Here is a 16,132-nt window from a genome sequence, read left to right as displayed (position 1 = left end):
TTTTACCCTATAGAGAGAAAAGGAGAAACTATATTTATACAAAATTCTGAGAAAAAATGAGCCCAAACCCCACCAAAATGTTCATTTGAATATTTCTGATTTTCTATAAACTTTTGAAGTGGTTCGAGGTTCATTTTATTTGAATTTAAAAATCAAATTTTAATTCAAATTTAGAAAATGGAAAAAGATAAAATAGCGCACGCGCCCAAGTTGCTTGATTGGTAGGACTGCATGACCCCATCTGTCAGCATGCCCTCGCACCCGCTCAGCCTGAGCCACTATCGCCCTAGCCCCACATGTCAACCTCACTCCACGCTCCCTGACCCAAGTCGCTGCCACGAATGCCCAACAAGCCATCCCTAATCTATCACATCTCTCTGCTCCCGGACTTGGGCACGCCATCGTCGATCGAGTCATCCCTCGCATGAGCACCGATATTCCCCATCACTCGATAGTGGTCGTGATGAGCATTCAAGGCAGATGTTTCTCCCCCTCTTCCTCCCCCGACACCATGCAATTTAATGGTGTGGGCTCACAGGCATTCAACTGGAGCACGACCTCGTTGCTCACACTGGAGCCACCGCCCTCGAATCAATAGCGCACGAGTATTAGTGGAGACCCCCTATACCCTATACTCACCCCAATTCGAACCCCTAGCCACCCGAGCACTCTCCCCTCGCAACCAGCGCCGCTACCATCCACGAGCACTGGAGCCTGCATTATGACCACTCCGGAGCATCCCCGATGTAACATCCTAAAACACCTCCCTCCGTACGTCGAGCGACGGTTCCTCCATTCGCTCCATAAAACCTCCACGTATCGCACAATCACCTCGTCCACTATACCCTCTCATACAACAGTTTCCACTCGCTCTACACACGGAGGTGTGCATCCCCAGGTGAAGCGCCCCTACAACAATCGAGGAGGAGCACCATCGTTTTCCCCATCGGAGCATCGTTCCTCGTTGTCCTCGCCCGGAGCATCGCCTTCCTCACCGTCGACGACACTTTGTCGCATGTCCCTCCTTTCCCCTCAGTGAGAAACGTATGCCCCTTCTCTGTTCTGTATCGGTGTTGTGACATCCTCTGCTCAGTAGCATAGACTCAGTAACCAAATCCCCGCTCCTCCCTCTCCAGGATCATAAGAACAACATTCTAATCATGTTGACCATGGTCAGAACTCATTGTATCCCAATTTTCCCCAATTTCTCATTTGCCTTTCTCTTTTCTCTCTTCTTGGGTAATCTTCTACCTGCGTGCACATAGCCATGGCCCCATGGTCGAGCTCTCTCTCCCATGGTTGGTCCCTATGCGCCCCTCCCTCTCTACCTATCATGCGACCCTCCTCTCCCTTCCCAGCGGTCAGCCCTACTGCACTGTTGCTCACCCCCTTGCTGAACAAGCGCGCCCACGACCCCTCTCCATAGCGCTCGACGCTCTTCTCGCTGCAGCGTGCGCTGATAGCTTGGCCACGACTTCCCACGGCTGCACCGAGTGGACGAGCCCTAGCCACACTAAGGGCGTGTGCCCCCACACCACCGCAACCCGCTATTGTGCGCTCAGGCTTGATTACAGATATACCTTTGAGAGCTAAGATGACAATATGAAGGTAAGAAAGCAGCACAACTTCGGAGGTAGAGCAATTCAGATCTCTCTTGTCCTAAAGCTAACCATCTTCATGGCTCTGTACCTCTATTTATAATAGCGAGCTACAATACAATTTTATATAAAATTACAAGTATGTCCTCGGCTCCTAAACATTCAAACTACAAAATCCTCTAGGGGTATCATCATCTTTTCCTTTATGAGTGTGCTAATCAAGCCTTCAGATCCTTTCTCCTTCATTTCTAATGTCTTGTTATTGCATGCTCAGAACACAAAGCCAAAGCTTCCTATCTTTGCTTTCACATCTACATCGCTCAAATGAAAGCCCCAAACGAACGTTAGCTTCATCATTTCTTCGGAAGACCTAAAATAGACTTAGAAACCATTGATGCCCTATTGTTTTGAGGAGCTTCGGCAGGAGAAGGCCCCCAACACTTATGTTAGAGTCTTTGGGAGAAAATGTTATATTTTGGTCAAGAGAGGTAGAAATTCTAAATTTGCTCCCAAAGTCATAGAAGGATTTTTACTTGGTTATGATTCAAACACAAGGGTATATAGAGTCTTCAACAAATCCACTATGTGTGTTGAAGTTTTTGTGATGTTGTGTTTGATGAGACTAATGTCTCTCAAGAAGACAAAGTTGATATTGATGAACTAGATGATGAAGAGGCTCCATGCACGACATTGCAGAACATGTCTATCAGGGATGTGCGTCCCCTAGAGCCCAATCAAGAGCAAGATCAACCATCCTCCGTCCAAGCTCAACCCCCAACTCAATATGAAGGTCAAGAGAATCAAGATAACGTCAATGATCAAGTGGGAGATGAAGAAATTCAAGAAAAGTAGGTTGAAGTAGAGATTCAACCACAAAGAAGTCAAGTGCCTCACCAAAGGGTCCACCGAACCATTCAAAGAGATCATCTGGTGGACATGATCCTTGGAGATATACATAATGGAGTAACCACTCATTCTCATATTGCAATTTTTTGTGAGAATTACTCTTTTGTGTCTTCTCTTGGACGTTTAAAGGTTGCCGAGGCTTTGAAGGATCCGAATTGGGTGGTGGCGATGCAAGAAGAGATCAATAACTTCAATAGGAATGAGGTTTGTAATTTAGCACCACGTCCAAACCAAAATGTTGTAGGAACCAAGTGGGTCTTTTGCAACAAGCTAGATGAACATGGTGTGTTGACAAGGAACAAAGCCCGACTTGTGGCCAATGGGTACTCACAAGTCAAAGGTTTGGATTTTGATGAAACCTTTGCACCCGTAGCTAGGCTTGAGTTAATTCACATATTATTAGATTATGTTACTTACCATGATTTCAAGCTTTTTCAAATGGATGTAAAAAATGCATTCCTAAATGGACCCATCAAGGAAGAGGTATAAGTTGAGCAACCTCCCGACTTCGAGGATGATAAGTATCCTAACCATGTCTTTAAGCTCAATAAGGTGACCTACGAGCTGAATCAAGCACCTAGAGCACGGTATGAATTTCTTAGAGACTTTTTAATTGCTATTTCATTTAAGCTATTCCATATGTCTTTGTTTATATCTTTGTATATTGAAATGATGAAGGTACGTCCTTCATGACCTTCGTCCGAAGATCATTATATCCTAAAGGAGCTAATGTTACGAAGGACGAAGGTCTTTAACCATTAACATTTGTGTTTCCTTGTTCTTGATTTATAGCCTTTGAGAACAAGTGACCAACAGTCAGCATGTGGGGTGAAGGCTCTGGAATAGGTTGCGACGTAGGCTGGTTGTTGACTTGCATAGGGGAGTAGGTGGATGTTGTCGTCTAGTCCCCTCCGACTATCTTTGTCACCTGCCTCCGTAGCGGGAATAGCAGAAGTCATGATGGGGGTTCCTGTCACACCCGATTATAAGGGCAAAATCGAATGCATTGCATATGTGTGTTAGGATCTATTTACGCACATATATTGACATCACAAATGTAATATACCAAAAAACAATGCATAAAAGCGTAAATAAAGATTATATTAACATATTACAAGTCAAAATGACATAATGTCTTAACCTTTATTATTCATCAAAGTACAACAAAACATGGACATCCTTCCACAGAAAGATGACCGAGGGAATCACTAGACTAGCATCCATCAAGTTCACCATCGTAATCTTCATCTGCAAACTTCTGATGAAAATTAAGCAAGGGTGAGCTCACTTACTGTAACACCTTGAATTTTGGGATATAACAATTTCTTTGTTCTATACTCAAAATTCAAGTGTTACTCTCTCTTTTCCTTACTTTTCTTTTCTTTTTTCTAAAATAATGGAGAGTTATTTTGTTATATATTGGTGTAAGCCTAGTGAAGTGAGCCCTAGAGGTGCTTTGGTTGTTGCATCCATGTTGTTGCATAGTGTTTCTAAGTGCAAAAGGTGTTTGAAGCATGTTAATATACCCTGTAGAAGCTTTCGGTAAATTTTCATATTTTTTGGAATATTTTTCTATTTTCTAAAAAACAAAATATATTTATTTGAGGTACTTAAAACATTTTCAAAAGCTCTAGATACATTTTTTGAGTTCATTGGATGCCAAAACATTCCTAGGAATTTTCTTGGAATTTTTGGAAGCTTCTACAGTATTTTGAGAATTAAAAACAAATTTATGTATTTTCTGGAATTAATAAATGCTAAAATCCAAATTTTACTCGAATTTTGTTTCATCCAAACTCTAGCAATATATATATGGCTGGAATTCTCTTGCCGAGCCCTTTCTAAATATCAAAACGGTTCCAACTCCGGTGGCAAATCTGTTGAGCAATTACTTTCTATCCGTGCGTAGTTAGCGAAATCCAAGAGTATTGCTGCGTTCGTATCATAAAGGGCTTCATCTTGGTGCTTTCAATTTAATTGTCGATCTGACCTCCGATTCGACGTTAGTCGACGATTTTCTTCTCGGCTCCAACGAGATCATCTTCTCCGGTGAGCTGCCTCCATTATTCTTCGTTTTTCGTCGTATTGTCGCAGCCCAACCCCATCTCGTGGCCCCTCTCACTCTCCCTCCACTTCTTCTCCCTGTGCCCCTCTCTCTCCCCATCCCATCCCGTTCTCTCAGCGGTTGGCCGACCAGCCGCTCGACCGGGGGTCCGTGCGACCCCCTGCTCGTCCCTCCCGGCATGGTCGCCGCCGGCCGTGCGGCCCCTGCCCCCTAGGACGAGCGCCCCTGCACCTTGAGCCCATGGCCGACCCCCTCCCCTGTGCCATGCGTGAGATGAGAGAGGAGAGGAAGAAGGAAGCCTCTTTTGCGAGAAGGTCCCTGTTTCTTCCTAAAATTATTTTCCTGTTTTCTAAGTCATGTGAAAATCACTTGCTACCCCCTAAGATATGCAGTTATTTACGTATAAGTCTCTAGTTATTTAAATACTCAATATCTTGTGCGTTATAACTCTGATTCACTCCATCATAGTCGCGTCCGATTCGTATTAACGTTGTTTACGCATTAAAAATATTGTGTCATCATTTTTCATGATATAAATAATTTATTGAATATTTGTTTAATCGATGTTTTAAATTTAGCTTTCCAGTTGAAAACTAATGTATAGTTTAACTTACGCTTTATAAATATCTGTTAATGTGATCAATGTCAACTCACATGTCTTGAATTAATGCCTATTTAATGTAAACACAACATTTATTTAGTAATTCTCCTGTGTCGTGTTTGTCCGTGTGTCGTTCGCGCATCGTTCGTGCATGCTGTTTGCGTGCTGTCATGCTAGTTCGCGTGTCGCGCGCACCATTTTCACACATCACACGCCTTGTCTTGTGTCGTGAATTTGCCTCGCTTAGAATCGCTCATATTAATTAAATTACTTATTCAACTGAGAGACGTTAGTGTAGCAGATTAATTCACTACAGGAAATCAATTAATTACCGTCGGCCAGGAACCGACGGGAATAAGCCTTAAACCGACGGGAATTACTTATTCCCGTCGGTTTATGGCTTATTCCCGTCGGTTGTTAGCCGACAGGCGTCAGATGTCAGGGATACGGTTATTCCCGTCGGCGGCTGACGGGAATAATTAATCCTCGTCGGCTAGTTAATGGCCGACGTGAGTTATGGCTAATTCCCATCGACCAGGAGAACCGACGGGCGTTATCAATTAATTCTCGTCGGCCCTACCAGCCGACGGGAATTAACAATTAATTCCCGTCGGCCCAGTCAGCCGACGGGGATTAACTGGGCCGACGGGAATTAATAGTTAATGCCCGTCGGCTATGGTCAAACCGACGGGGATTAACTGGGCCGACGAGAGTTAATCTATAATTCTGCAACAGCAACACCAAATTAGATATTTCTCCACAGACAAACATATGAAAAAATATATATATCATCCACATGAACATACACATCACAAAACATACACATCACAAACATATATATCATCCACATGAACATACACATCACAAACGCATTATAGGTTAAATCCGTCACATAACATACACAAATATTTCTGATACGAGTTAAGATCAAGTGTTTACACAAACATAACGTTCAGGAGTTAAAAACATAACGAGCACGAGTTCAAGTGTTTAGAGATAACCACCACTTGGGTGGTTAGAGCTTTGACCGCTGCCGCCACTACCACCAGGAGGAGGGAATGCGAAGAGCGAGTCAACAAATCCAGTCCCTGCTGCGGGATCAGACCCACTACCACCCGCTTCAGGCGTAACCTATGCAAGTTAGCAAATATCAACACGTTAAATACAAATATCAAAAAGTATACAAGTGTATAAATTAATCGAGAGTTATGAAACGTACCCTATCTCCAGGTGCAGGTATATGTGGCGGAGGGGTGTTGAACTGTGGTGGTGGAACCGGTGTGTTTGCAAATTGGCTCCATTGTGGTGGCGGTGGAAAATTTGTTGCCATGCCCTGTTGCTGCATTAACTGTTAAACATATATGTTACTACTGAAGATGTTGTATTGAAATATAATAATTTAGAGTTCGGATTATGTGTACTCACTTGATACATGGCTTGGTTATGGGCATTGCAAGCCTCCATAAATTCGCGTTGTTGTCTCATCTCTTCACGCATCCTCATAATCTCCAACTCCTGCTCGTTCGGTCGACGAGAGCATGAGCTACGGGAAGACGAATCCGTCCTATGAGATCTCACCGACGATGAGTCAATGAATCCGTCAAAGAGTGCATATCTATAAGTGATTCAAAAAATGTTATTACTGCATAATCAATTTAGTGTCAACCATATAATTTCATAAGTTAGAGCTTACCGTCCATGCGCTTTGCCACCACCACTTGCGTACACCACCGAGGGATCCACCGGTTCATGACGCCAGTCGAAGTCAGGGCCATGGCGACGAACCATCTCCTCCCCATATGCCGCCTATACATCATTCACAACCTTACAAATGCAGGAATTTCTATACTTTGAACGTTTGTACTTTTGGGCCAAAACTTACCAAGCGATCTGTGGCTGTTTGGCTGCAGAGCTGGTCAGGGTTGTTCGGGTCTGGTCCTTTGTGGCCCTCCTGGTAGACCTCAATGTCACTAGGCTTTTGGCCACTTGTAGCTTCCTGTATAAACAAAAAACGTTCATAAGAAATCATACTATTTGCTGATCGACATAGCTAGATCAAACTTACCATTCTTTTAGCTTTTCGTATCATGTCATCACCGCCAAACTTGTGGTTAGGATTGGTTCCTCGACATTGTCTGTGATGCGCTGACGCTTTCTTGAAGCCTTCGGAAGCCCAATATCGGCACCAAGCATAGTACGCATCAGGCACGGGCGCCATCCATGGAACCATCACCTACACACACAATGTTACATATTATATCAATCACAACAATCAATATAAAGGGTAAAACAAATTAAATACTAACCTCACGATATTGATCCTCAGTCAAATATATCTTTGAGGACCCTTCCTTTTTACTCAAGGGGCCTGCTTCTTCTGGATGCTTTTGAAAATACAGGTTTGTAGCCTGAATTCTCGCATAGTATATGGCATCCTTCACCAGCTTCTTTGCATTGTTTTGGAAGACACGTTCAGCGTGCCCCATGTAATCCTCTCTGTCAGGCAGCCGATATCGAAGCTACAACATAAAGAATACAAATACAATGGTATAAGTCATAGATTTACAATATTAAGAAACATAACAAAAATAATAAAGAATTCATACCCAAAAGTCATTACGCACAAGTCCCTGTCTGTCGATGTGGTTTCGTTCCTTTTTAAACTTGTACTCGTCCTAGGTACTGACGAGCACCTCATCCTCGGTATCACCGTTTGACACCTTCACTATACCAGGGTAGTGAAGGCAGCAAAGAGAACCCAACGTAAGGTTAACCTGAGTGTGGTGTCCCTTGCCGTCGAAGGACAGGTCCTCCCAATTCCTGCATTACACAAAAACATTAATAATACACATAATAGTTATATGAGATAAGTTAATATATTACACTCACCGATCTCCATGTGGCATGATTAAAGTCCTATCAGCCTCTCGCTCTATCGCGTGACGAGGCTTTACTGAGTGGCTTTTTCTTGAGCGACGTGTGCGTGTCGCTGAAGAGCCTCCCGAGCCATCATCCATCGGGTTGTCAGCCGGTTCGCCCTGTTGGCCCCACTGGTCCCACGCCTGTTGCTGCTCTCTCTCTGGTGGTCCCACTGGTCCCATGGCTGGTGATGCTGTGCGGCCTGGTCCCATGTCACGTGCTCCACCTCCTCATTGTGCTCCACCTCCTCATTGTGCTGCTCAGCCTCATTGTGCTGCTCCTCCTCAATGTGCTGCTCCTCAGTGTGCTGCTCATCCTGGTACATACAACTCAAGATTTATTTGTAAATATGTAAACAAATTTATTTGTACAAGATATGTTACCTCATCTCCATGTACCGCGCTCAACAGCTCTCGACGTCTGATGCTGCTCGAAGAACTGCCCTGAAAAAGGCCCAGGCCCTTGAACAACCCCTTCACTGACTTCTTTGATTTTGGCGGCATCCTGCATAAAAATTAAGAAATTATTCATTAGTGCATCAAAAATGACATAATACTTAAAATATAAACAAATGAAATAACAAAACAACTTTACTTGTTAAATATCATCAAAATCAGGATCTATTTGTTCTCTTCTATGCAGAGGTCGCCATGTAACTTTTCTCCTAACAGGTTGTCTTCTCCGTCTCTCGGGAAAAGTTAAGTCGTTAACGTCTGCAACTAGTGAATCTAATGCCGGTGCAGGATCAATATGAAAACTAGTTGGCAACTCTTCTTCTTGAAACACCTCATCAACCTGCTCAAGGTGACCAATTTGATATTCGTCCTCACCAGGAGTGTATAGGCGTTCGCGGGGATTTACATTGTACACAACCCTCCATTTAGACAACTTTTTGCATGGATATGTCGAGAAATAAACTTGGTCTGCTTGATGGGCAAGGATATACGTGTCGTGTCCTTGAAGCAATTTCTCAGGTTGGATCTGTGTCATCCCAAATTCGGTCCTATAATAATACTTCGGGTCATACCATTTACACTCAAAGAAAACTAGCGCTAAAGGCTTATTTCCAGCAAATGTAATCTCGATTATATTTTTGATTTTCCCGTAATAGCAGGCTTCGTGTCCTTCCATGTCGGTTGCCCTAGTAACGACTCCACTATTTTGAGTGGCGGCCATAGGATGACTTGATTCGAAAATGCTTGAACGAAAGCGATATCCATTGACGTCGTAACGTCCATAGCTTTTGGCAGTTACGCTTCCAATAGATAACTGACGTAAGTCATCATTCAAATTCATTTCCTCCCCAAACTGTCAATCATGCCACAAAGCATTAGCAAATTCTGTAATATTAGTTAAATGAAATTAGCTCTCGGAGCCACATAATTAAGACTTACACGGTCCTGAAGCCACATAATGAAATTAGGTCGCCCATGCATACCATCGCGTCGCAATTTGTCTATGTCTCTCGCTGTTGGCCTACCGAGACACCTCATGTTTTGTTCATCAAACTCGCTGTCAAATATTATTGTATGACATGAGATATTTGATAACATAAACTAATTCACATATGAACAGTTTAAGAAAACAAGCCTTACACAAAGTATTTCTCCACCTCAGGCATATTCGTGAACATGTACAGTAAAGCAGACTTCCGTTCTTCCATACTGAGGTGATATGCCTTGGGTGGACCAACGGCTTTGCCGTTTGTCTGAAAAATCGAAAGATCACTACACGGAGGCATCTCTCGTTCATCATCATGGTACCTTTTCTTTCGAGCAAATACATTATGTTCTTCTGCAAAGTAACAACTTGTGAAGTGTGCTACCTCCTTTAGTTTAAATTGTTCCGCAATACATCCTTCAACTCTTGCCTTATTGCCCACCATTGCTCTAAGCTTCTTTAATGCTCTTTCTATATGAAACATCCACTTATACTGAACAGGACCACCGACCTTAGCCTCATATGGAAGATGTATAAAGAGATGCTGCATAGGATTGAAGAAACCCGGTGGAAATATTTTTTCCAATTTGCACAAAAGCACCGGTGCCTCTTTCTCCAGTTGTTCCATCACATCTCTTCTGATTTCTTTAGCACACAACTGTCTGTAGAAATATCTAACTTCAGCTAACGTTTTCCACACAACTTCGGAAATGTACCCACGAAACATTACAGGCATGAGCCTCTCCATAATTATGTGGAAGTCATGGCTCTTCAGTCCATTCATCTTCATTGTCTTCAAGTTCACAGATCTTCTAAAACCAGCGGCATAACCATTTCCACTTCATCACTTCTTTCCGTTGCTTAGATTTCAGACAATAGTCAGCTTTTGGTTTGCCTCCGTTTTCTCTAAGCACTAGGGTTGGACGATCACATATCACTGCTAAGTCCATGCGTGCCTTGTCATTGTCTTTCGTTTTATCAGGGAAATCCATGCATGTATTTATGAGGGCTTGGCAAAAGTTACTCTCTTGATGCATGACGTCGATGTTGTGCATCAAAATCAATGACATAGCATAAGGAAGCTCCCACAAGCCACATATGTGAGTCCAGTTATGCTCCTCACCAAAACCTTGATACCTTTTCCCACTCTCGTCTAGGACAAGTTTCATATGCTCTTCTGTAATTTCTATCCCACTACGTCGCTTGGGCGGTCCCTTCGTGACGATGGTGCCCTTCCTAAATTCCTTTCTCTGCCTTCTGAAGGGGTGATTGAGGGGTAGAAAACATCTATGGCAATCAAAGTAACATATCTTGCCACCAGCACTAAGACGAAAACAATCTGTATCTTTAGCACAATAAGGACACGTCAATCTACCATGCACGCTCCATCTAGAGAAAATACCATACGCCATAAAATCATGAACCGAGAACAAATATGCAACACGAAGATTGAATTTCTGCTTCTTGAAGCAATCATAGGCTTCCACACCTTGCCATAGCTTCTTTAACTCTTCAATCAGTGGTTGAAGCATCACATTGAGGCGTACGCCAGGATGCTCAGGACCAGGTATAACAAGACATAGGAACATAAACTCATATTTCATGCAAAGAGCAGGTGGAAGGTTGTACGGTATGGCAATGACAGGTCAACATGAATTCGGTCATATTAAACGGCGTGAAACCATCAGTTGCCAAGCCGATACGAACGTTTCTTGCATCGCTGGCAAAATCTGGATCAAATTTGTCAAGAGCCTTCCATGCATCACCATCTGACGGGTGCACCATTAACCCATCTTGTCTGTCCGTACAATCTTTATGCCACCTCATGTGCATAGCGGTCTTCCTCGAGAGAAACAAACGTTTCACTCTAGGAGTGAGAGGCATGTACCGAAGCTGTTTATGTGCAATCTTTGTCACCACCTTCTCCCCATCTTCATTTACAAGCTCCACGTACCTCGACTTCCCACATTTTAAGCATTTCTGTTCTCTGCCATGTTCCTTCCAAAAAAGCATACAGTTGTCTTGGCAAACATCAATCTTCTCATACTCCATACCAAGACCTTCAAGCAATTTCTTGGACTGGTACATGTCTTTGGGCATCTTGTGACCCGTAGGAAGAACCTCGCTAATCAAATCCACAAGCTCCTTGTAACAATTAATTGAGAATGCAAACATGGACTTGATTGACATCAGCCGGGTCATGAATTCCAGTACGGTCACGTCAGTGTGCCCGTGAAGAGGCTCTTCTGACGCTTTGAGTAGGTCGAAGAACTTCTGAACCTCCGGTGTAGGTGAATCATGATGATCTGGTGCCAGTTCAGGCTGCAGATCCTCAAGCATCTGGTCCATCCTATCAACATCATCTTCACCGTCATCAACTTCTACTTCTGCTGCTCGTTCAACATCTTCACCATGGAGATACCAGACCTTATAGCCTGGCACGAAACCATGCGAACACAGGTGTAGTGTGACCTGCCTCTTGGTGTGGCTCGTCATATTTCTACATTTATTGCATGGACACCTAATATTATCTATTTGTGACAAAGCAGCTGCATGGTCCAGAAACATCTGCGTCTTGGCAAACCATTCACTTGTGTGACACCCACCCTTCTTGAAACCTTCATACATCCAATCACGTCTATCACCCATTATTGCGGCTGTGTGTACAAGTAAAGAGTGTGTGTGAGACATTCATGTTTCTACACGTCACACATACATCTATAGGTAAGTAGTAAAACTATATATATATATATACATAACATCACCTTCAACACAATAACATGATATTCATTAATTAACAATAATGCAACATCCAAATTTAGATAAACAATATTTGCAACATTTTTAGAACATCAAATTTGCAACAAATACCAATATTAAATAAATTGTAATCGCATTACAGTTAACTCCCGTCGGCCATAAAAACCGACGAAAATAAACAATATTTGCAACATTAAATCCATTAAATTAAATAATATTTTCAGAACATCAAATTTATTAACAATAGCATCAAATTTATCAATATCGAAACCTTCATACATCCTAATATTATAAGTTAAATCTAATCAATAAACAATTAACAATTTTAAATTAACTCTAATCACATGAAACTTAACTTCCGTCGGCCATAAAAACCGACGAAAATAAACATCTACACACATATTTAACTATTATAATCACACTCGTATTCACAATTTAGGATGTATACCTCAACGACATGGCGGCAACGGCGCTCGGGGAAGCGGCCGGGACCGGCGGCGGCACTCGGGGAGGCGATCGAAGGTGACGGCAGACTTGGGGCTGCGGCGGTGCTCGGAGAGCCAGTCGGAGCGATGGGCGGCGGTGGAGGAGGCCGACGGGGGAGGCTATTGCGGCGGCGGCGGGGTCCGGCAGGGGCGGCGTGGTGGTTGGCCGACCGTTAGGGGCGGCGCGGGGCCGGTAGGGGAGTGGCGGCGGCGGCGGTGGATGGGGCAGGGGCGGCGGCGGACGGGGCTGGGGCTGCTGCGGACGCGCGGGGTCGGGGCGACGGCGGGGCTTGGGGAGGCGCGGCGGCGGGGCTTGGGCAGGCGACGGCGGGGCTTGGGGAGGCGCGGCGGCGGCGGCGGCGGGGGGGGGGGGGGGGGGGGGGGCTTGCAAGAGGCGATGGCGGCTCGGCGGGTTGAAGACAGAGAGAATGCGTCCGTGCGGGTGAACCCGCGCTCATAAACGGCTAATCCTCGTCGGCCTGAGCTCTGGCCAACGGGAGTTAAGTAATCCACGTCGGCCTACGCTCTAGCCGACGGGAGTTAAGTTAACTCCCGTTGGCTGCGTTTTAGCCGACGGGAGTTACATTATCCCCGTCGGTTTTCTCCCTGGCCGACGGGAATTACCCTGGCCGACGGAAATCAATAGGATTACTGTAGTGATTGAAACTAGGTAATAGCTCTAATTCATATTTGATAAATGTCGATTAACATAAGTATGTCGAATTAAATATTCTAGTTCATATTTGTATAACGTAAACGCGATAACTTCTCAATCGTAGCTTCGATCTTGGCGTTTCATTTTCTCGTGTGACCAAAAAAGCGAGCTCTATTTCGTATTGCATGTTTTTATAATGTTTTCCCTTGTATGGTGTACTGTCCATTTCTATTTCAAGAATATTGAATGTATGTTCGTACTCCCTTAGATAACATTCCGTTCGTGGAGTCCGAGGAAGTTGCTGGAGACCCAGAGCAGCAACTGTTTGGTGAAGGCAAGTGTCCTCTGACTTATTATGTCCTATTTACTTTATAATTTACTCTCCCGCATAACATGATTAACATAAGGATTGACTAGCTTTCTATTTATCCTCTCCTTGATTACCTTTTTGGTTGGGCTATTATGATCAACTACATGCTAGTGCTTTACCCTAATCAACGAACATGATGAGAATTACTTTATGATACATTGTTTTTATTCTGGATATGATGAGTTATGTTATTGTAATTTTTCTGCTTTATCCCTGATGCATGTTTATGAAATGTGATTATTGAAATGTCCATGATATGGGTTGTGTTCGATCAATTGGGGAAGTTAAGTTCAGGTTCTATGGAACTCAACAGACCTTGTTAAGTTATCTGGTACACATGCATAACTATGTGAGGTCATTAAGACAAAGATTGGTGTTGGGGGCCTCTTATGCTGAAGATCACTTATTAGCAAAGATCATCTATCTAACACATATTGCTTCTGCATTAACAAGTATATTTCAGGAATGTTCCCACTAACGGACGAAGCTAAGCTTCGGCTAAAGCGGTGTACAAAGGCACTTCGTCTATGCATAAGTAACAGAGATGATGGCCGAAGGCAGCAGCTTCGGGCGCAGGCCAAAAGGGGGAGGCTATTGGACGACGAAGGTTGGAACCTACGGAACTAAAACTGAGAAAATACATTACTATCCTGATGTCACTTGTAAATGACTTATGTTAAAATGGATGCGCATTATTGTAAATATATATTAAGGCGGTTCATCTCCTTATAAATAGATGAACAGTGCCCTACATAAGGTACCTTTTTTGGCAAGGGTCATTACTTCGTAGAGCTTAGCCTTCGAAGGACCTTCGTGCATACTTTTGTTCATGAGCTGAAGGTATGCATGTGAATTTGTTTAATGTGATGAGAAACATACTGAGAATGCTAAGGCAATAGACATAAGTTCTTGTACATTATTTCATCTGCCTCATCTCATTACATTTTCACCTCGGTTATGAATTCTTGTCCGGAGATCTTCATCCTTTGTGTTTACCCTTCGAAAGAGTTGTAAACCTAGGACGAAGGTCTTCACCTTTAACTTGTGGTGCCTCGATTTTCAGTATCTTCAAGGGACTGATTTCAAGTGTCCAACAATTGGTGTCTGTGGGTCCTATAACTTGGGAGGTTCTGTGACACACTGCATATCCGTCGGTATCAAGGACTCTCTTCTTCGTTTCATGTTTTAAGTGCTCCTGTTTATGCTTTAGTTGTCATATCTTATGAGGAGTAATGTTAAAGGCCACTTGAATGTCTCCGTTTTTGGAGTTTGATGCCAAAGGGGGGAAATTAAACGACCAAAGCAAATGGAGTGCACCACCACTTGAATTTCTAAGTTTTTAAAATTATGTGTTTTGAATTTATTAATTGGTATAAAAAATCCTCTTGATAACTAAGAGAAGGGTCTCTTATGAAAGCTGATCAAAAGGGGGAGAATTTACCAAAGGAAATTTCATTTATGCCAAAGGGGGAGAAAAGCATTTTGAACTTGACAAAAGGGGAGAATTTCAATACAAGATTCTTTGACATAGGGGGATTTTCAAAACTTTGAAAAGGATTTGATATGTAAAATCAAAAGCAAGTGGTGGCTAATATGGTCCAACATGTTAAAATTGATACAAACTTACATCCACCTTAGTTTTGAAATTCAATTGGCATCTTATGAACATATGATGGATACCAAACAAGTTAGTGAGTTAGATATTTCTATTTGCTTTGGTTATGTTGGAATCAATCACTAAAGAAGGGGGAGATTGAAATAGAAATGAGCTATATGCCATTTCTATATTGATTTTAGTGTTTGATGACCAAGACAATATTGTGAACTAACTAATTTGCCAAGTATATGGTTGTAGGTTCATAAGAATCAAATTGAAGTATTCAATGCAACAATAGCTCAAACCAAGGCTAGAAAAGGGCATAATCTAGATGAGGTGAACTATGAGTAGTTCATAAGTTTGGATAAGTTCTAAATGCCCTTAGCAACCTTAAAAGGGTTAAAAGTTTAGATTTTGGAAAAGGTTCATTTGGAGCCAAGTTTGAGCCAAAACTGGATTCTAAGTTAGATTAGTCAAAAAGTGAAGAACTATGACTTAAACTAGTTGGACAAACTCTAGATAAGTTTGTCTCAGTCATAACATAGACAAATGGAATCAAGAAAGAAAAGCCCAAAAGGACTTAACTCTAGCTTGTCTACAGTGCACCGGACCAGTTGCACAATAAAGGCAGACTTCGAGCTTGAGTGGCTTGGTGCATCGGACCACTTGAGTAGAGAGGACTTATTCAGGGCTTGTGTGGCCTAGTGCACTGGACCAGTCCGGTGGTGCATTGGCC

General features: G+C 43.0%; 1 long non-coding RNA gene across 1 annotated transcript; it reads left to right on the top strand.

Moving 5' to 3' along the window:
* Window positions 1-4,347: 4,347 nt before the first annotated feature.
* Window positions 4,348-14,534, top strand: LOC109945635 (uncharacterized). The gene is made up of 2 exons (XR_002268903.1): window positions 4,348-4,553; window positions 13,698-14,534. It is a non-coding gene; the product is annotated as an uncharacterized lncRNA (long non-coding RNA).
* The last annotated feature ends 1,598 nt before the right edge of the window (window positions 14,535-16,132 follow it).

The sequence above is a fragment of the Zea mays genome, chromosome 4 (genome assembly GCF_902167145.1).
Source record: "Zea mays cultivar B73 chromosome 4, Zm-B73-REFERENCE-NAM-5.0, whole genome shotgun sequence".
Lineage (NCBI taxonomy): Eukaryota > Viridiplantae > Streptophyta > Magnoliopsida > Poales > Poaceae > Zea > Zea mays.
This window is presented reverse-complemented; position numbering and strand designations above follow the sequence as displayed.